At 44.4% G+C, this 21,771-nt stretch overlaps 1 protein-coding gene across 3 annotated transcripts in view; it reads right to left on the bottom strand.

Annotated features, from left to right (window-relative positions):
- unc13d (unc-13 homolog D (C. elegans)) overlaps positions 1 to 21,771 on the bottom strand; it is a 161,131-nt gene that overhangs the window by 110,502 nt on the left and 28,858 nt on the right. The window lies entirely within an intron of this gene.

The raw sequence follows: 21,771 nt of genomic DNA, 5'->3' as shown, positions 1-21,771 counted from the left end.
AGAGGTGGAGAGGTTCTTCCCGCTCAGAAAGGACAGCAGGACTAGAGGGCACAGCCTCAAGATAAGGGGGGGTGCAGTTTAGATCGGAGTTGAGGAGGAACTTCTTCACTCAAAGGGTGGTGAATCTCTGGAATTCTCTGCCCGTTGAAGTGGTGGACGCTACCTCGCTGAATATATTTAAGTCACGGGTAGATAGGTTTCTGATAGACAAGGGAATTAAGGGTTATGGGGAGCAGGCGGGAAAGTGGAACTGATCCACTTCAGATCAGCCGTGATCTTATTGAATGGTGGGGCAGGCTCAAAGGGCTAGATGGCCTACTCCTGCTCCTATTTCTTATGTTCTTACATCAGGAATAAACCTGGCCAGTTTTCCTAAAACCCAGTAATATCTATTTTCAGTTAAATAGTTAGAGTTAATGTCCAGCTAAGAATTAAAGCTCAGTAAAAGAGTTAAAAGTGCTGCAACTGTTTAAATTTCAGTTGGTACCTCAAGCATTAAATAAAGAGAGAGATTATTGAATGAGTTAAGAGTTGACTCCTGTCTTTGTTTATCACATTGAACTGGAACATTTGAAGGGTGTTAAATTAATAGCATTATAATAATATTATAAAGATTGGCTCTGAACTCACATAGTTTACAGTAAATACCTTTTAAAAAGGAGTTTTATACTAATAATCCTAAACATCTTTGTACATTATAAAGCTAAGATTTCAAGTCTGTGATTACAAAATGGCAGTGAGAAATCTGAACCATTTGTGATTAGAGAAATGGTCCACAGGCGACCTTCCTACTCTTGATTAAAATAATTTGAAACTAAACGTTTATACAAAATTACACAACGGAAAGAAGCCACATGTTTAAAATCATATGATAAGAGCACAAATCTATTGTTCTATTATCAGAGTATGACAGAAATGCCTGAAAAACCAATGAATAATTTTTGATAATCAATTTAACCAATTCCTGAATTACAGCTGGTTCATCCCACATAAAGTTTCTAATGTTTATTTATTAATGCCACAAGTAGGCTCACATTAACACTGCAATGAAATTACTGTCAAATTCCCCTGGTCGCCACACTCCAGCCCCTGTTCGGGTACACTGAGGCAGAATTTAGTACGGCCAATGCACCTAAACAGCTCGTCTTTCGAACGGTGGGAGGAAACCAGAGCATCCGGAGGAAACCCACGCAGACACGGGGAGAATTTGCAGACTCCACACAGAGAGTGACCTGAGGCTGGAATTGAACCTGATGCTGTGAGGCAGCAGTGCTGACCACTGTGCCACTGTGCTGCCGATTGGCCAAGGGCTGCTGGGAACGATAAATACCCTTGAGTGAGGAATGCTCCACTCTGGAAGACCCTGAGATAAGTTTCTGATCAGAATTACTGCAGAAGGGTGCAAGAAGTTTACATTTTCTTCAAAAATCATAGAAGTCTGTTTTTTTTCTGTTACGTATAGTTGTCGCTTCACTTTCTTACATTTTGTATAATTAGGAACTTAACATTTTTGAAAAATAAATGACTTCTTTGACTTCGCTATTCAAAGAGCTGTTATCTTACCGAGGAGATTAATAATATTTACAATTGGAATAATTGTATAATTGGAGAAATCTGGATTGAATTTATGGAAAAGTGATAGGGAGCCATCCTGCTGTTGAATGTATGTTCAGCTGTAAGAGGTTAGGACAGAATGTTAGCTGGAGCATTCAGCTCCAAAACAACACAGCTGGCATCAGCTCACTGACATCATGATTGTCCTGCTCTGTATATTTCAGCGGCCGTTCACTGTGCACTAGTTTGTTGTCCAACATCTCCCACCCCACAAGTGTGTACACTCTTGTGGCACGGTAGCACAGTGGTTAGCACTGCTGCTTCACAGCTCCAGGGTCCTGGGTTTGATTCCCGGCTCGGGTCACTGTCTGTGTGGAGTTTGCACATTCTCCTCATGTCTGCATGGGTTTCCTCCGGGTACTCCAGTTTCCTCCCACAGTCCAAAGATGTGCGGGTTAGGTTGATTGGCTGTGCTAAGAAGTTGCCCCTTAGTGTCCAGAGATGTGTAGGTTAGAGGGATTAGTGAGTATAATATATGGGGGTAGGGCCTGGGTGGGATTGTGTTCGGTGCAGACTCAATGGACCGAAAGGCCTCTTTCTGAACTGTAGGGTTCTATGTTCTATGTTCTTGGAGTGGTGTCTGTTTAGGAGGGTAAAGGGCCATCAAAGAACTCACAAGATGGATGCTGACAAGTGCAATTTCTTGCCTTTCTTGTCGATTTGGACCTTCAAATCCCAATCCCACCCCACACTGCACCTTCAGCTCCCCCCCACTGCTCCCCCCAGCACAAAGCCTAATTCTAGTTAGGATACAATTACATTTTTTAACCCAAAGTTGTGTCACCTCAAGTTCCCAACACCTTCCACTTTTTTGCTCATTCCCCCATCTCACCAAAAACCCTTTGCAGATTGCTTTGATCATCTAAAGAATTAACTATATCCAGGGGTCATCTGCAAATATCAATGCCTTTCCTTTAAACTTAAACTCAAATCATGTGTGCACCTTGTGGGCAGACCTGAGCACAGAACATTATCTACTTCCAAACATTTTAAGGAAATGCCCAATAACTCCTATCTCTATTTTCTCACATCCAGCTAATTTTTCATCCGGTTTGTTATCCTCCCTTTAATTTCTTCCCTGTAACAGTTCTCCAATCTGGTTCCTTCTCAAAGATTTTCCAAAGGTCCATGTGCACTACATCCATTGTATTTCCCCATGCCTTTCAATAGGACAGCACTTATGCTGGGAACTGGGTTCGATTGGAGAGGGCAGGATTTCATCTCCTCAAACATAACGATGAAGTGACAGGGTCCAATCTATTGGGCCATCTGGTCCCTGTCGTAACTGAGTGAATTGCAAAACGTTTTCATGTCTATAGAATCACGGAAACCCTACAGCACAGGGAGAGGCCATTTGGCCCATCAAGTCTGCACTGACCACAATCCCACCCAGGCTCTACCCCCAAATCCCTACATATTTACCCACTAATTCCTCTAACCTACACATCTCAGGACAATTTTAGCACAGCCAATCAACCTAACCCGCACATCTTTGGACCGTGGAAGGAAACCGGAGCACCTGGAGGAAACCCACAAGGAGAATGTGCAAACTCCACACAGACAGTGACCCAACTCGGGAATCGAACCCAGGACCCTGGAGCTGTGAAGCAGCAGTGCTAACCCACTGTGCTACCGTGCCACCCGTCTAGAATCACTGGTCTTTACCAATTCCTTAATTTTGAGTTTCAGTTGCACCGTGTGATGAAATGAGTTACAGGAATGGTGGGAAGTGTCACAATCTCTCCTCTATTAGACATGCGTATCTGCTTCTCAATGTCAGCTCATAACACAGCAAGTCTACTATCTGGGGGATCATGGTTGGAGAAGATAAAGTTTAACTGGAGTGCTGTCAATAGACAAGTCAATTTCAAAACAGATCTACACACCTTGTGGATAAGTACAAGATTATATTCGAAGACACACTTGGCTTAATGAAAGGAGTTCAAGAGAAGCTCAAGATAAAGCCCAAAAGTCAACCAAAAAGTCTCAGAACAAGAGTAGTGCATTATCCAATTCATCTCAAGGTTGAAGAAGAATTAGTCTGACTTGTTAACACACGTGTGCTAGAGCTGGTTACAATGAGTAAATGGGCTATTCCCATCGTACCTGTCACGATCACCTGTGACGATAGTGTGCTACTGATATATTTTACGTTGCAGGGAATGTTTTGAAATTCTGCTTTTTCTTTTACAGGCAGTCGGTATGTTTGGGGGAATGCTGCTCAGATGCCAGGAAATCAAGATAATTACTCATTTTAGCCAAGTCTTTACCAATTCCTTAATTTTGAGTTTCAGCCATTACTAAGATAGAGCTAATGGGCTTTTGTTTCCAAGAAAGGTCCGTTGGAGTTTTTGATTAAAGGAATGGAATGTGGCTGTTTGATAAGGTGATTGGCAGGGTCATGTGATAATATGGTTAATGGGAGGGGTAGGTTTGTAACAGAGAACAGCTTTAAATTTCTGGGTGGGCTTTGTTTAAAAAAAGGAGGCTACATGCTGCTCTGAAACTCAAAACCTCTCTGAAAGCCTCCAGATTGTGTACACTCCTTATTGCAAGTATATTTATGGTTGCTAACTATATTTAAAGTGTATTTTTGAAACAGTGAAACGTTAGAATTTGAGTTGTTTCCTTTCAGTTTTAAATACTGTTTAACTGTTAATGGTTAAGCTGCTTAATTTGTTAGAGTTATATTTAAACTGCATTATTAAAAAAAGTTTAACTATAAAAGATCCCTACTTTGACGGTAGATTTACTCCCAGGGTAAAGCATCCGATCCTCATATTTATGTCAAAATAGAAAAATTGTTGGGGTCTAGTCTGGCTTCCTAATGTCATTTGGGATTCTAGTCTGAATTCCTAACACACCCAAGTGTCCTCCCTAATCCTGGCCCTCCTGGAACCAGGTCAAGGTGAAGCCATCTCTCGCCTTCCTGCCTTGCATGTGGGCCCACTGAAACCTCTTTCAGGAGGGGCTGGGGTTTCCTTGTCGCACCCAAATGTTCATATTTGGACAGAGAGGTGGGCTTTGGGAAAGGAGTGGGGCATTCCAATGGGACCGTTAATCCAGGAACTGTCTACCCTGGGGACAGGCAAACCCCTTGGTCCTGGTGTCCAGAGGCATTAGGTCTGCCAGCCCTCTCAATGAAAGCTGAGGTTTGGCCTTGGATGTAGTGCTGCAGGGAGCGAACGGTGCAAACAGTTAATATAAGAACTTAAGAGCATAAGAAATAGGAGCAGGAGTGGGCCATCCAGCCCCCCGAGCCTGCCCCGCCATTCAATAAGATCATGGCTGATCTGATAATGGTTCAGTTCCACTTACCCGTCTGCTCCCCATAACCCTTAATTCCCTTATCGATCAGAAATCTATCTACCCGTGACTTAAACACATTTAACGAGGTAGCCTCCACCACTTCAACGGGCAGAGAATTCCAAAGATTCACTAACCTCTGAGAGAAGAAGTTCCTCCTCAACTCTGATCTAAACTGCCCTGTAATGTTCTATGTTCTATGTTCCTCAACTCTGTTCTAAATTGACCCCCCTTAGTTTGAGGCAGTGCCCTCTAGATCTTGTTTCCTTTCTAAGTGGAAATAATCTCTCTACTTCTACTCTGTCTTATATGTCTCTATAAGATCCCTCCCTCAGCCTTCTAAACTCCAATGAGTACAGACCCAGTCTACTCAATCTCTCCTCATAAGCCCTCATCTCTGGTTTTTGTGATTCATGCACAAGGACCCCCAGGTCCCTCTGCACAGTAACATGTTGTAATTTTTCACCATTCAAATAATAGTCCATTTTACTACTATTCCTTCCAAAGTGGAGAACCTCACATTTGCTAATATTATACTCCATCTGCCAGGTCCTCGCCCACTCACTCAGCCTATCCAAATCTCTCTGCAGACTTTCCACACCCTCCACGCAATTCGTTTTCCCACTCATCTTTGTGTCATCAGCAAATTTTGTTACCCTACACTTGGTCCCCTCCTCCAGATCATCTATGTATAATGGTGAACAGTTGAAGCCCCAGCACCGATCCCTGCGGCACTCCACTGGTCACCAACTGCCAACCCCCTTCCTGGGCAGGAACCTGATCGTGTCATCAGAGAGGGGCCAGGAAGATCGCAAACTGAAATCTCGCTGTCAAGAATCATATTTTCGGCATCTTGCGAAATTTAGCGACCATTATAGGAATTGTGCCCATGGCTAATGTGGCCACTTAACCAGGACTAATATCACAATCTGGGAGTCTTTAATCTTCGGATAGATTGGACCAATCAAATTGGTAGAGGTAGTCTGGGAAATGAAGTTGTAGACAGCTCTCACAACATTTTCCTGGAATAATACATTGTGGAAGCAACTAGGGATAAAGCTATTCTAAATCTTGTGGGCACAATGAGGCAGGTTAAATATGTTATCCCACAGGGAAAGGTCCTCTGGGAAAAACTGATCATAATATGAACAAATGCCATTATAATTTGAGAATGACACACTACAATCGCAAAAAAGAATCTTAAACAAAGCCAATTACATCGTTTAGAGAGGAGTGCTGGCTCAGATTGATTGTATAAATGGACTAAAAAGTACAGCAGTAAATCTGTTTACTTGTTGCAACTGTACAAAACTCTGATGCGGCCGCACTTGGAGTGTTGCGTACAGTTCTGGTCACCGCATTATAAGAAAGATGTGGAGGCATTGGAAAGGGTGCAGAGGAGGTTTACCAGGATGTTGCCTGGTATGGTGGGAAGGTCTTATGAGGAAAGGCTGAGGGACTTGAGGTTATTTTCATTGGAGAGAAGAAGGTTACGAGGTGACCTAATTGAGGCATACAAGATGATCAGAGGGTTAGATAGAGTGGACAGTGAGAGCCTTTTTCCTCGGATGGTGATGGCTAACACGAGGGGACATAGCTTTAAATTAAGGGGTGGTAATTATAGGATGGATGTCAGAGATAGGTTCTTTACTCAGAGGGTAGTAAGGGTGTGGAATGCCCTGCCTGCAGCAGTTGTGGACTCGCCAACTTTAAGGGCGTTCAAATGGTCAGTGGATAGGCATATGGATAACATTGGAATAGTTTAGGTTAGAGGGTCATTAGATTGGTTCCACTGGTCGGCACAACATTGAGGGGTGAAGGGCCTGTACTGCGCTGTAATGTTCTATGTTCTATGTTCTAAACAAAATATGGAAAATGCTTAAAAGAAACAATTCAAAATGTTCGACAAAAATAAATTCCATTGAATAATAAAAATTCAACGAGAAGGATCTATGGCTCAGTGATACATTAGCCCAAAACATATGATCTCCAGATCACTGGAAATTGTATGTATGATGGAAATTGCGCTCTACGATCCTGTGAGAATCCTAACACAAGGTCTGACATGGAAATTGCCCAGGAGGTTTAAGTTTGTGATGGCAATCCTTTGCTGCCTTGGACCCTCCATAGACAGATACAGTCAACTTACCCTGACAGTTAGAAATGTTAAAATTTGATCTATTATCGAGGTAACTCCACATTTAACCTCTACAATCAACTCCCCCGCCTCTCCGAACCACCCAACTATACCCAACCACCTGACTACGTGCCTGACCAGACTACCTGCTCACCCACCCATTTACCCACCTCACTCACTTCCTAGGTCACCCGCCTACACATGTCATTCATTCAACCACACACGCTTTACTGACATCACCCAACCACCTACTCACTCACTTGCTCACTCACTCATTCACTCACCAATCACGAATCCACACTCAAAAACTGGACCTTTAACTTTTCCTAAAATGTTTTCTGAACAATTGCTGTTTCTAAGCCAACTAAGGACAACCAAACAGTTGAGAGAAATGGAAAAGATAGAATAAGAGTAAACTAGCCAAGAATATACAGACAGAGCAGAAGAGCTTTAACGAGGGTATAAAAAGGAAGAGAGTAGCTAAATGTTAGAGGCTGGGATGGGAGAAATTATCGAGGAGAATAAGAAAATGGCAGAGTCGTTGAACAAATATTTTGTGCCTGTCTTCACGTAAAAGATATAAATTACTTATTGGAAAAAGCGGATGAGCAATGAACTAATAATAGTGAGGAACCTAAAGTAAATACTATCAATGGAGAAAAATTATTAGAAAAACTTCACATAATCACAGAATAGTTAAAGTGCAGAAAGAGGCCATTCAGCCCATTGTATCTGCACCAGCTCTCTAAATGAGCATAAGTGCGATTCACCTGACTTTGCCCTGTATCTCTGTACATCGTTCAACTCAAGTAATCATTTAATTCCCTCTTCAATGTTTCATTCCAGGTGTGATTCCATTGACTCACTTAGGAAGCTTTTATTAAAACAAACTTTATTTAAAATATAACTAAAAGAATTTTTAACTGCTAACAATCTCTATTGGTTCCAATTTAAGCAAAATCCTTAAAGACATAAATTCCTCTTCATATTCAGTCAGCAAAACACACAGGCTGACGTGAATTCTCAGTCCTGAGCATTTTAACCCCTCTGGACAGAGATACAGAGGGATTCTGACTCTCAGACAGCAGCCTCCAGAGAGAGAGAGAGAAAAAAACACCTCTTGCCTTTTTCAGACCACTGGAGAGACATTTCTATTTTCTAGCAGATCCCAGACTATAATTTTCAGAAGGATAAAGGGAGGAAAAGAGCTACTGCTCCTTTTCAAAGTCAAACTGCAACTGCTTACATGTCTTCTCCCTGTAAGCCCAGCTCCACCCATGACATACACATGACAACCATGTTTGCATGAGCAGAAGGAAGATGATGCTGCCGGCTATAAACAATCGACACTGTAATCAAAGTTAAAGTTTAAAATGGTCCCTTCAAAAGAAACATACTTCAGTTACACAGGGCATTGATGAGACTACGTCTTGAATACTACATGAAACTTTGATCTCCTTATTTAAGAGAGGATGTAAATGTGTTAGAGACAATTCAAAGGATGAATACCTGTCCTGTGAGGGAAGTTTAGACAAACTGGGCTTGTTTCCGTTGGAGTTCAGAAGAGTGAAGAGTGACTTGATTGACAAATGCAAGATCCTAAATGGTATTGACAAGGTGACCTTGGAAAGATGTTTGCTCTTGTGGGTGAGCTCAGAAGGGGCACCGTTTTAAAATTAAGGTTTTCCCTTTTAGGAAAGAGATGAGGAGTATTCTTCTCTTTCAGAGGATTGTGTGACTTTGGAACACTCTGCCTCAGAAGAGGGTGGAGTCTGGGTCATTAAGGCAGAAGTAGATAAGCAAGGGAATCAAAGGTTTTCCGGTGGACGGGAATGTGGAATTACAAACACAAACAGATCAGCCATGATCTTATTGAATGACAGAACATACTCGAGGGGCTGAATGGTCTATTTCATATGGAGAAAGATAGGATTGTAATTAGTATAGGATTACGGGTTACGGGGAGTAGGCAGGAAGTGGCTGTGATGAGATCAGTCATGATCATATTGAACAGCAGAGCAAGCTTAAACAGCTGAATTGTCTATTCCTGCTCCGAGTTCTTATGTTCTTATATGCTTCAATGGGGGCGACATGGTAGCACAGTGGGTTAGCACTGCTGCCTCATAGCGCCAGGGACCTGGGACGATTCCCGCTTGGGTCTGTGTGGAGTTTGCACGTTCTCCCCGTGTCTGCGTGGGTTTCCTCCGGGTGCTCCGCTTTCCTCCCACACTCCAAAGATATGCAGGTTAGGTGAATTAGCCACGCTAAATTCTCCCTCAGTACCTGAACAGGCGTTGGAGTGTGGCGACTAGGGGATTTTCACAGTAACTTCATTGCAGTGTGAACGTAAGCCTACTTGTGACTAATAAATAAATAAACTTTAAACTTTATGCTTGTACGATATAGTGATCTTAACATTGAACTTTGGGGAACACCATAGAACATAGAACATAGAACATTACAGCGCAGAACAGGCCCTTCGGCCCACGATGTTGCACCGACCAATTCCCTGTTTTTTGTCAATTTTATTTCTTTTTGCTATTGCCCTTCTTATCCCGTCTATGGGCTTCAATATGTGAAACCTTACCAAATGCCTTCTGAAAGTTCACGTACATCACATCAAATGTACTGTCCTCCTCCACCCACTCCATTACATAAGAACGTAAGAACATAAGAAATAGGAGCAGGAGTAGGCCATCTAGCCCTTCGAGCCTGCCCCGCCATTCAATAAGATCATGGCTGATCTGTCGTGGCTCAGTTCCACATTCCCGCCCTCTCCCCATAACCCTTAATCCCCTCTCTTATCAAAAACCCATCAACCCGCGTCTTAAAAATATTTAGCGAGGCAGCCTCCACCACTTCAACGGGCAGAGAATTCCAGAGATTCACCACCCTGTGAGTGAAGAAGTTCCTCCTCAACTCCGTTCTAAACCGCCTCCCCTTTATCTTGAGGCTGTGCCCCCTAGTCCTACTGTCTTTTTTGAGCGGGAAGAGTCTCTCCACCTCTATCCTATCCATCCCATTCATCATCTTATACGTCTCAATGAGATCTCCCCTCATTCTTCTAAACTCTAACGAGTACAAGCCCAGTTTATTCAGCCTCTCCTCATAGCTCAACCCCCTCAACTCCGGTATCAGCCTAGTAAACCTTCTCTGCACTCCCTCCAAGGCCAAAATATCTTTGCGCAGGTGCGGCGCCCAAAACTGCACACAGTACTCCAGCTGCGGCCTCACCAATGCCCTATACAGCTGCAGCCCTTGTCAAAAAAACTCAATCAATTTAACCAAACACGGGATTCTCGCAAAAAAAATTGAACTGCCAGGTTTGTGTAAAAACTGGAGTAAATCACGCTGTTTTCGTCAGCAGGGTTTTCAAAATGAATCTCCCACACTGTGCGCACCGCACAATGCACTCGTGTGAATCAACCTGAGAATCAGTGGGTGGGGCCCACTCCCGCTGGAGAAGCCGGCAGCACAGTGCTGAGTGGGCCACTGCGCGTGTGCTGAACTGTCAGTGCTGGGATCGCCACATGCAGAGCAGCCTCACACCAGGGCCAGCCTCCCGTTCACTGGCCAGCCCTGCGACCTCCTGAAAAACTGCCCCTCCAATCCACCCCCCCCCCCGACCTCCACCCCCCCCCCCTCCCCCGAGGCAGGCCGATCCCACCACCCGCTCCCTCTGCCCACCCTGTTCAGACCTTCCTTCCCTCTGCCATGGATCCCTATGCAGAGTTGAAGCAGGACCCCCTTCCCCACCAAACAGGCCCTGCCCCCATTATGGCCCCCCCCCCACCCCCCGTTTCCCTGGCACTGCCCAGTGTGCAGTCCCAAGGTGCCCTCTGGGAATTGCCACTTTGCCCCTTGGAGGCAGTGCCAGTGGGTCAAACTGGCACTGCTGATCTGGCAATGCCTGGGGGCACCTCCTCTTACCCCTGACCACCCGGAGGGGCTTTCTTGGCCCCCCCCTTTACTCCAGTGGGGTCGGGCCACCTGCTTCCTACTAGTGGGGGGGCTTCTGTAAACCCTACTGAGTGAAACACTCCTGGTAGAGGGAGGGAGAGGGTGGTGGGACCATTGACCTCAGTCCCAGGCCCACCAATAATAGACAAATCGCCATTTGAATCATTTATTCAGCTCTGCACTGATTTCTGGCACGGAGCTAATGACACCAGAACTCCAGAGATGTGCAGGAGCCCTGGCACCCAGCAGGAACCCAGTATATGGCCTCTGTTGATGTCTCCCAGCTTTGGGAGAATCGCCCTCCACAATGGTTCCTTCTAATCTGTGTGGCTTTAATTAATCCATGGCCAATCAGTTATTAATTTTCTCTTGGATTAAAGTTTCTAAAAGCTCAAGCAGCGCTGCCATTAAACCGATTGGCCTGTAATTACCTAGTTTATCCTTCTCCCCTTCACATTCATGAGAGGGCTAAAATACAAGAGCAGGGATGTACTTCTGAGGTTGTACAAGGCTCTGGTCAGACCCCATTTAGAGTATTGTGAATAGGTTTGGACCTATATCTAAGGAAGGATGTGCTGGTCTTGGAAATGGTCCGGAGGAGGTTCACAAGAATGATCCCTGGAATGAAGAGCTTGTTGGACAAGAAACAGTTGAGGGTTCTATCTGTACTCGTTGGAGTTCAGAAGGATGAGGGGGATCTTATTGAAACTTACAGAATACAAGAATGATCCCTGGAATGAAGAGCTTGTTGGACGAGGAACAGTTGAGGGTTCTATCTGTATTCGTTGGAGTTCAGAAGGATGAGAGGGATCTTATTGAAACTTACAGAATACTGCGAGGCTCAGATAGAGTGGACGTGGAGAGGACGTTTCCATTAGTAGGAGAAACTAGAACCAGAGAGCACAACCTCGGGCTAAAGGGACAATCCTTTAAAACAGAGATGAGGAGGAATTTCTTCAGCCAGAGAGTGGGGAATGTGTGGAACTCTTTGCCGCAGAGGAGGCCGGGTCACTGAGTGTCTTTAAGACAGAGATAGATAGGTTCCTGATTAATAAGGGGATTAGGGGATATGGGGAAAAGGCAGGAGAATGGGGGTGAGAAAAAAAATCAGCTATGATTGAATGGGGGAGCAGACTCGATGAGCCGAGTGGCCTCATTCTGCTCCTATGTCTTATGGTGTCTCCTTTTTTGGAGAAGGGTGTAATATTTACAAACCTCCAGGCCCCTGGCAATGACCTAATTCCAATTTTCTTGTTAATCTCAGCAATAATGCCAGTAGTGATATTAAAGCATCAAAATAGTAACCAAGCATCTGGAAATGGTGTGTTACGAGTAACTGTGAGTGCAGAATAGGTAATTAAACATACACCTGAGAATGACAAGGTGACGTTAGCTACATTCTAAAGATGAAACTGTGAGGTGTCTATTCCTGTACGCAGGAGTGATTACTTGAGTCTAACTTTAGAGAGTAGATTGTAAACAGGATCTGCCATTGAGCTGGTGCTACATGGGCCCGATGTGGCTTCTGAGTCAAAGGCTGAGACGTTGGAGCTGTGAACAAACAGACGAGCCGTTTAATGAAATATTTCACACCCAAAGGCACTCCTGAGGAAACTGCTTCGCATTGCTACAGAGTAAGCAATGTAAACCCTGCAACTGTGCGCATCACAGCCTGCTATGACTCGTTCACTGTGAGATTAAGTCGTTACTGAGCCCAGTTTAAGACGGAAAGTTGAGTCAAATCGTTAACTGGTGGTGGGACGAAATGTGAAAGCACGGTGGAAAACAGTTCGGTGGTCTGTTCCATTGAGCTGCCTCGGGTCACCTTTCTGTAGCCCACTGACAGCTAAGGAGTCGGAATAGTGGTTGACGATACAATATGTCCCAGGTCTGGCAGGGTGAGAGGAGGTTTGCATCCGTTTTCTGTAGAACTGCACAGAGAATATAGAAAACACAAACAGAACCAGCCACTCAGCTCCGTGGTATTTGAGCTCCAATCCCTTCGGCTCAGCAGTTTTATCAAAGTTTGGAACGAATGATATTGTAAGCAGGAATTATGGATGATAATGACTTTAACATGGAAACCATAGTGCTCGTTATGACTCTCACTGAATCAGTTATTAAAAAGAAATATTTCGTGTAAGCATCACAACCTAACTTCCTGCGTGTAAACTGCAATGATCATAACATAAGAACATAAGAACATAAGAAATAGGAGCAGGAGTAGGCCATCTAGCCCTTCGAGCCTGCCCCGCCATTCAATAAGATCATGGCTGATCTGAAGTGGATCAGTCCCACTTTCCCGCTTTCTCCCCATAACCCTTAATCCCCTCGCCTATCAAAAACCCATCAACCCGCGTCTTAAAAATATTTAGCGAGGTAGCCTCCACCACTTCAACAGGCAGAGAATTCCAGAGATTCACCACCCTTTGAGTGAAGAAGTTCTTCCTCAACTCCGTTCTAAACCGCCCCCCCCTTTATCTTGAGACTGTGCCCCCTAGTCCTACTGTCCTTTCTGAGCGGGAAGAGTCTCTCCACCTCTATCCTATCCATCCCATTCATCATCTTATACGTCTCAATGAGATCTCCCCTCATTCTTCTAAACTCCAACGAGTACAAGCCTAGTTTATTCAGCCTCTCCTCATAGCTCATAGCATAACGCAGCCCAGAATACAGCTTTGATGGGGAGAGTTTGACAGCTGAGGTTTACAGTGAGTTTGTAAGCCTTGTGAAGCTGGTGCAGAAAGGTCAGGAATGTTTTCATCAGAGAAGGAGGAATGCAGGAATCTCCTGTGTCATATTCCAGTTATGTGTCTACCACCCTGTTCAACTGACGTTCATGCCACACGAGTGCCAGGCAATAACGGGAGGGTCATTTCCCCTTGATATTTAACATTACATTCCTGAGTCACCCACTCTCAACACCCTTAGTGCTTTCCATTGACCACAAACTGAACTAAACCAGCCACATAAATACTGTGGTTATAAGAACAGGTCAGACACCTGGAATTCTGACTCCCCAAAGCCTGTCCATCATCTAGAAGGCACAACTCAGGAATGTGCTGGAATGCACTCCACTTTGCCTGGATGAACGCAACTCCAAAAACACTCGAGAATCTCGGCACCATTCAGAACAAAGCAACCCCATTCCACCACGTAAACATTCACTTCCTCCGTCACCAGCATTCCAAGGCTCTGCAGCAACTTGCTAAGGCTCCTCCCAAATCTGCGACCTCTATCAATGCGCATTCTAGAAAAACAAGAGCAGCAGATACATGAGAACATATTTCCCTCCAAGCCACACACTGTTGTCATTGAAAATATATCACTGTTCCTTAACTATTTGTGGTTCCAAATTTCTGGTTCCCTAACAGCTCTGTGATCTAACTACACCACGTAAAGAACAAAGAACAAAAGAACAAAGAACAAAACAGCCCTCCAAGCCTGCACCGATCATGTGTTCCTAACTAGACCATCCCTTTGTATCCCTCTATTCCCAGTCTGTTCATGTGGCTATCTAGATAAGTCTTAAATGATCCCAGCGTGTCTGCCTCAACCACCTTGCTTGATAGTGAATTCCAAGCCCCCGCCACCCTCTGTGTAAAATACGTCCCTGCATATCCGTATTGAATCTTGCCCCCCTTATCTTGAACTTGTGACCCCTTGTGTTTGTCATTTCTGACCTGGGAAAAAGCTTCCCACTGTTCACCCTATCTATGCCCTTCATAATTTTATAATCTTCTATTAGGTCGCCCCTCAACCTCCCTCTTTCCAGGGAGAACAATCCTAGTTTACTCAGTCTCTCCTTATAGCTAAGACCCTCCATACCAGGTAACACCCTGGTTAACCTTTTCTGTACTCTCTCCAAAGCCTCCATGGCCTTCTGGTAGTGTGGCAACCAGAACTGGATGTAGGATTTCGATGCGGCCTAACCAACATTCTATATAACTGCAACATCACGACAACTTTTATACTCTATGCCCATCCAATAAAGGCAAGCATGCCATATGCCTTCTTCACCACCCTTTCCACCTCTGCTGCCACCTTTTAAGGATCTGGGGACTTACACACCCAGGTCCCTCTGTGTGTCTATACTCCTGATGGTTCTGCCACTTATTGTGTAGCTCCCCCCTACATTAGATCCACCAAAATGCATCACTTTGCATTTATCTGGATTAAATTCCATCTGCCATGTCTCTGTCCAATTTTGATGTGGATATGCCGGCGTTGGACTGGGGTAAACACAGTAAAAAGTCTGACAACACCAGGTTTAAGTCCAACCGATTTATTTGATAGTAAATTCACTAGCTTTCCAGGTTACCCTCTTCGTCAGGTGAATGGAGAGTTCTGGCCTCAGACAGAGCATATAAAGCACAGACAGTTTACAGATTACTGATTAGAATTCTTTAGAATTTTAGAATTCTTTAGAATTTACTATCAAATAAATCGGTTGGACTTAAACCTGGTATTGTCAGACTTTTTACTGTGTCTGCCCAATTTTCCAGCCTATCTATATCCTGCTGTATTCTCTGACAATGTTCATCGCTATCCGCAACTCCAGCAATCTTCGTGTCGTCCGCAAACTTACTGATCACACCAGCTACATCTTCTTCCATATCATTTATATATATCACAAACAACAGAGGTCCCAGTACAGAGCCCTGCGGAATATCACTAGTCACAGACCTCCAATCAGAAAAAGATCCCTCCACTGCTACCCTCTGTCTCCTGTGGCCAAGTAAGAAGTCTCACAACACTAGTGTTTACCCCAGTCCAACGCTGGCGTCTCCACATCATGACTTCTATGGCCAAGCTAGTTCTGTAGCCATCTAGCTATTTCACCTTTGATCCCGTGAGATTTAACCTTTTGCACCAATTTGCCATTAGGGACCTTGTCAAAAGCTTTACTAAATCCATATAGACGACATCCACAGCCCTTCCCTCGTCAATCATTTTTGTCACCTCCTCAAAAAACTCAACCAAATTTGTGAGGCCTGACCTCCCTCGTACAAAACCATGTTGTCTATATCTAATGAGACTAGTCAGTTCTAAATGTGTATCGATCCTATCTCTAACAATCTTCTCCAACAACTTCCCTACCACGCAGCAATATTTCCCTACTATGCAGTGGTCCAAGAAGGTGGCTCACCACCCTTGAAAATGCGACGTTCACATCTGATGAACAATAAAAAAAGTCCACAGATTTTATAAATGCTGAAAACCATAAAATTTTTCTTCATTTCCCACATACTGATAAGGAACACCAGTGCTGATCTAGAACATGAGCTGATAACAGATGATGATCTATCACTTCCTGAACACTACAGAAGAAGGACTTTCATTTTAAAGAGCTTTTCACATCCTCAGAATATTCCTGCACAGACAATTAAATACGTTTGGGGAGTTGTCACTGTTGCAACATGGGGAAACATGGCAAATAAGCTACACATTGCAATGTGATACATGTCCAGATTATCTGTTGAGGTTGGTTGAGGGATTAATGTTGGCCAAGATATCGAGGAGAACGTCCCTACATTTTTTTGAAATTGTGCCAGGGGATCTTCTCCACCTACCTGAAAACACTTGGTTAAATATCGCATCAAAAAGACAGCACGGTCACTATTGCTGCATACCCTTGGCCAGGAGTGTTAGGCTAGACTATACAAAGAAGCCTCTGGAGTAGGACTTGGATCAGTTATTCAGTGGTAATAGTGCTAACACTACATCACAGCTGACATCTTATTTGTACATTGCACAGCTTCACAAATTCTTCTGTTCATCACACAGAAAGTGACACGACTGAGGCTACAAATCCGTCAGGAACACGAGAGCCAGTTTGAAGAATAGGCATAGAACATAGAACATTACAGCACAGTACAGGCCCTTCGGCCCTCGATGTTGCGCCGACCAGTGGAACAATTCTAATGACCCTCTAACCTAAACTATTCCAATGTTATCCATATGCCTATCCACTGACCATTTGAACGCCCTTAAAGTTGGCGAGTCCACAACTGCTGCAGGCAGGGCATTCCACGCCCTTACTACCCTCTGAGTAAAGAACCTACCTCTGACATCCGTCCTATAATTACCACCCCTTAATTTAAAGCTACGTCCCCTCGTGTTAGCCATCACCACCTGAGGAAAAAGGCTCTCACTACCCACCCTATCTAATCCTCTGATCATGTTGTATGCCTCAATTAGGTGACCTCTTAACCTTCTTCTCTCTAACGAAAACAACCTCAAGTCCCCCACCCTTTCCTCATAAGACCTTCCCACCGTACCAGGCAACTTTCTCGATTTTAAAGCGAGCCAGATTTTGAAGGTACGTAGAAAAACATAGAAAAACTGCAGCACAATACAGGCCCTTCGGACTACAAAGTTGTGCCGAACATGTCCCTACATGTTTGGCACAACTTTCCCTCCAAGGTGTACAAGAGAAAAAACTCTTGATGCAGAAATAGTTTCCTCTTTATGAGGGGCTTATCTTTTGAAGAAATGTTAAGCAGGTTGAACCTATACCCATTGAATTTAAAAGAATAAGAGATAATCTTATTAAAACATATAAGATCCAGAATGGATTGAATAGGCTAGGTACTGGGAGGATGTTTGCATTCTTGTACAAGATGAGTGCTAATGCATACAGTTTAAGAATAAGAAATCTCCCCTTCAAGACAGAGATCAGGAGAATGTTTTTTCTCTCAAAGGGTCACTTGTGTGGAATTCTCTTCCCCTGAAAGCAGCAGAGGCTGGGGCATTAGGCAGAGTTGGATAGATTTTTAGTAGAGAAGGGAGTCGAGGGTTAGGAGGGTTGGGGGGGTGGGGACAGATGGGAAATGGACTTGAGATACAACCAGATCAGCCATGATCTTACTGACTGATGGAATAAGCTCAAAGGGCTGAATGGCCTACCCCAACATCCAGGTCCTATTGGCCTAATGAATATGGCGCAAAGACGGGTATATGCGGTTAAGGTTGCAGAACACCATGGTCTCTTTGAATGGTGGAACAGACCATGGTATGGAGGCCAAATGGTCTCCTCCTATCTAATGCTTGATCTACACACTCAATTCACATTTGAGGACCTGATGGAGCATGTCACTTGGAGTGTGGCGTACTTGTCTGGAAAATCATTAGAGGGTATGCTGTGGACAGCTTGTAAGAAGTCGCCTCGCTCCGGCACCATCTGTTTTTTAATGTCAGACACATTCAGCCCATTGAATCCACATCCCACCCTAGACCGTATCCCCACAACCTCACAGATTTACCCCGCTAATCCCCTAACCTACACATCCTGGGACACTATGGGCAATTTAACATGGCCTATCAATCTAACCCGCGTTTCCTTGGGCTGTGGGAGAAAACCGGAGCACCCGGAGGAAAACCCATGCAGACATGGGGAGAATGTGCAAACTCCACACAGACAAGCCGGGAATTGAACCCAGGTCCCTGAGCTGTGAGACAGCAATGTACCATCATGTTGTGATTCAACTTATTATAAAAGCCCTAATGACAACGCTGACTCGAACCAGCATTAGATTACACTACCACCAGGCTCCTATTTATTGCCTATAGCTCAGCTTTAAACACCATAATTCCAGCAAAAAACCATCTCAAACTCCATGTCTGGGCCTCGGCTCCTCCCCCTGCAGCTGGATCCTAGACTTCTTAACCCACAATCAGTAAGGATATGTAACACCTTCTCCATGATTATCCTTAACATTGTTGCCCCACAAGGTTGTGTTCTCAGCCCCTTTACCGTACTCCTTACACACCTACAACTGGGTGGCCAAATTCTGCTCCAACTCCATTTTCAAGATTGCTGATGACACCATCATAGTGGGTCGGATCTCAAACAACAATGAGACAGAGTACAGGAAAGAGATAGAGAATCTGGTGAACGGGTACAACAATAATCTCTCCCTCAGTGTCAACAAAATGAAGGAGATTGTCATCGAATTCAGGAAACGTAGTGAAGGACGTGCCCCTGTTACATCAGTGGTGATGAAGTGGAGATAGTTGAGAGCTTCAACTTTTTATATGTTCAGGTCACCAACATGGTCCCTGCATGCCGATGCTATAGTTAAGAAAGCCCACCAATGCCTATACTTTCTCAGGAGGCTATAGAAATTCAGCATGTCCACTATGGCTCTCAACATTTTTTACAAATGCACCAGAGAAAGCATCCTATCTGGATGTATCATAGTTTAGTACTCCTCCTGCTCTGACCAAGACCACAAGAAGCTACAAAGGGTCGTGAATGAAGCCCAGTCCATCACGCAAACCAGTCTTCCATCTATTGACTCCATCTACACTTCCTGCTGCCTCAGGCATGACCAAGTGCCTCACACACCCCGGACATACTCTCTTCCACTTTCTTCCATCAGGAAAAAGATACAGAAATCTGAAAACATGTACCAACCGACTCAAGAACTGCTTCTTCCTTGCTGTCATGAGACTTTTGAATGGACCTATCATATATTAAGCTAATCTTTCTCTTCACCCTACCTGTAACTGTAACACTATATTCTGCACCTGATCCTTTTCCTCTATGTACTTCATAAGCGGCATGTTTTGCCCCTATAATGCGTAAGAAACAACACACTTCACCATATCCCAATACACGTGACAATAAATCGAACAGTTAATCAAGCAATGTATGATGAATTGTGTGCATGCTGAGAGTCATATCAAAGCTCCAGGGCACGGAAAGAGTGAGCCACAACCAGGCCAACTTCCACCTCAACTGCAAGTGTCCATCGCTTCAGAGAACAGTGGACAATATATAGGGTATGTTTGGGAGCAAAGCTCAACAGGGTCTCAACAGGGATCTTGGGTTCATGTCGCACTATCTGTAACCCCCGTGACTTGCCTGGGTGTGCAAAACCTCACTCACTGTGCTGTCTGGAGACAATACACATCTCTTTAACCTGTGATCAGTGCTCCTTCCACACACATTGTCAGCCACTTTAAGAGTTGAACAGCAGGTTAGGTGTAAAGATTTGCATTCTAATCAGTAATCTGTAAACTGTCTGTGCTTTATATGCTCTGTCTGAGGCCAGAACTCTCCATTCACCTGACGAAGGGACTAACCCAAAAGCTAGTGAGTTTACTATCAAATAAATCGGTTGGACTAAAACCTGGTGTTAGAACATAGAACATAGAACATTACAGCGCAGAACAGGCCCTTCGGCCCACGATGTTGCGCCGACCAGTTACAAAAACAATGACCCACTAGCCTATACCAATCCCTTTTCATCCATAAACCTATCCAGAGATCTCTTAAACGCCCCCAAACTAGACGCATCTACAACTGCAGCAGGCAGGGCATTCCAATCCCTCACCACCCGCTGGGTAAAGAACCTACCCCTGACATCCGTCCTGTAGCTACCCCCCCTTAATTTAAAGTCATGCCCCCTCGTGCTAGCTTTCTCCATCCGAGGAAAAAGGCTATCACTATCCACCCTATCTAAACCTCTAATCATCTTATATGTTTCAATAAGATCCCCTCTTAGCCGCCTTCTTCCCAACGAAAACAACCCTAGATCCCTCAGTCTCTCCTCATAGGACCTCCCCACCATACCAGGCAACATCCTAGTAAACCTCCTCTGCACCCTCTCCAACGCCTCCACATCCTTCCTGTAATGTGGGGACCAGAACTGCACACAGTACTCCAAGTGCGGCCGCACTAGAGTAGTGTACAGTTGCAACATTACACTGCGACTCCTAAATTCAATCCCCCTACCAATAAACGCCAAGACACCGTACGCCTTCTTGACAACCTTATCTACTTGATTCCCAACTTTCAGGGATCTATGTACACACACACCTAGATCCCTCTGTTCATCCACACTATTCAAAGTCCTCCCGTTAGCCCTATACTCGACACATCTGTTGCTCCTACCAAAGTGAATTACCTCACACTTCTCCGCATTAAATTCCATCCGCCACCTCTCGGCCCAGCTCTGCAACCTATCTAAGTCTCCCTGCAGACTATGACACCCTTCCTCACAATCTAAGTCACAATCAGACTTTTTACTGTGGGAGCAAAGCACCAGGAGAAAGATGATGAAGGATTGATAAATGGCCACTGAGCAATCCTTATCAAAGCTGAACTGTGTGTTTCAATCAACTCCTAAAAATTATGCAGTTGTTTCTCTGAATGCAACCTTGAAGGAAAGAATCATTTGAAAACAGCAGCAAGGTGATAAAAGGAACACTCCAACCACAACTGTAATTTGGGCAGCAAGAATAAGAAGTCTATTTTTAGCATGATTTTTGTCACATCGTGTATTTCACAGAATCGTTACGGTGCAGAAATCGTTTGGCCCATCACGTCAGCATTGCTTCTCCAAATGAGCATCATGAATTTCCCCCGTACTCCTGCACATTATTTCTGTTCATCTGACGTCCTCTCGAACGCTCAGTTGAACCTGGCTCCACCACATTCTCAGGCTGTGCATTCCAGATCCCAGCCGCTCAGTAAAAATATTTTTCTAACATCACGTTTGTTTGTCTTGGAAATCACTTTAAATCTGTTCCCTTTCATTCCTGATCCTGTTATGAGGGGGAACGTTTACCCCCTCATCCACCCTGTCCAGCCCCCCTCACAATTTTGAGCAACAGCTCCAATCGATCCTCATAACTGAAGTTTCTCATTCCTGGAAACAGTCTTGTAAATCCCTTTATTTATCCTCACAAACATTATGAAGGAATGCTTTATCCTGTCTAATTTAGCAAACCAAACGCTGGCTACC

This window comes from Carcharhinus amblyrhynchos, chromosome 21, assembly GCF_965287045.1.
Source record: "Carcharhinus amblyrhynchos chromosome 21, sCarAmb.v2.hapA, whole genome shotgun sequence".
In the NCBI taxonomy this organism is placed as follows: domain Eukaryota; kingdom Metazoa; phylum Chordata; class Chondrichthyes; order Carcharhiniformes; family Carcharhinidae; genus Carcharhinus; species Carcharhinus amblyrhynchos.
This window is presented reverse-complemented; position numbering and strand designations above follow the sequence as displayed.